Source organism: Myotis davidii, unplaced genomic scaffold, assembly GCF_000327345.1.
Source record: "Myotis davidii unplaced genomic scaffold, ASM32734v1 scaffold444, whole genome shotgun sequence".
Classification (NCBI taxonomy): domain Eukaryota; kingdom Metazoa; phylum Chordata; class Mammalia; order Chiroptera; family Vespertilionidae; genus Myotis; species Myotis davidii.
In genome coordinates, this window is record NW_006294767.1 from 38,777 (window position 1) to 40,018 (window position 1,242).

A 1,242-nucleotide genomic window follows, 5' to 3' on the forward strand; every position below is an offset into this window, starting at 1 on the left:
TCAGGGGAGTTGGGGAGCTCCCCCCATCAGGCACAGAGCAGGGCTGATCAGGGGTTTGGGCACTGCCCCCTGTCACGCTGATCCCGGTGCCGGAAGGCATATTACCCTTTTACTATATAGGGTAGAGGCCTGGTGCATGGGTGTGTGGGGTCTAGAACAGGCACTGTATGTAACTCAAGGAGGAGTCATGAGGGAGATGGGTGTTTCTTTCCCAGCTTCCTGGTGCCTGAGGAAGTAGTTCTCAGCCTCTTGCAGCAGGGAGGAGACCTGATAATTTGATAAGTACTTTGTGTACTTATCAAAGGGCCGGCTGGTTTGCCCTGAAGGGTGTCCTGGATCAGTGTGGGGGTCCCCACCGGGGGGCCTGTCCAGGCTGGGTGAGGGGATGATGGCTGTTTGCAGCTGGTCACACACCATTCAGGGTGCGGGTCCCCACTGCGGTGCTTGGCCAGTGTGGGTGAGGGGCTGAGGGCTGTTTTCAGGCTGGGGGTGACTGAAGCTCCCAACTGGTCCTTTTTTTCTTTTTTTCTTTTTTTGATTCTGGGCCAGCTTTAGCTTTGAGGCTTGGCTCCAGCTCTTAGGCCTCCACAGCTGAAAGTAGGTTTCTGGCCTTTGCTTACAATGTTGCGAATCTGCTGGCTGAAGTCTGTGGTATTTGTTACACAGTTTCTTAAACTGCAGGCTCAGAGGCCTGCAAGGCAGGCGGGGAATGTTGGCAAGCCTCATGTTAGTTTCAAGCTGCCTGGATGCCGGCTGCCATCTTGGCTGACAGTTAATTTGCATATCTCGCTGATTAGCCAATGAAAAGGGTAGCAGTCGTATGCCAATTACCATGTTTCTCTTTTATTAGTGTAGATTATTCATGCCCTTGGCCAACACCACCCTGGACTGGGACACACACACATACACACACACACACACACACAAGGGAGCCATTGGGTTTTGCCCAGATCCATGGCCACAGACATATTTGACATCTGGCACCTGAGTTGCAGCCTTCAGAGCCATGGTGCACAGGCACACGACAGCAACTGCTTCCCTGAAAGTTGCTCATGAGCCTCACCCACCCTGGGTAGGGCCCTGGGGAAACATGGCTGCCATGAGGACGTGAGGTGGCAGTGAATGGCAACGATGGAAACTGGGAAAGAATGAACTGAAGACACTTGAAAGCTGAAGAGAAAGTAGCAGAGAAGGAGGCCGAGCAGCAGCTCCGAGAGAGACGGGTAGGACCGGCTGCTGCCA

At 53.6% G+C, this 1,242-nt stretch overlaps 1 protein-coding gene across 1 annotated transcript in view; it reads left to right on the plus strand.

Annotated features, from left to right (window-relative positions):
* F10 (coagulation factor X) overlaps positions 1 to 1,242 on the plus strand; it is a 44,496-nt gene that overhangs the window by 23,489 nt on the left and 19,765 nt on the right. The window lies entirely within an intron of this gene.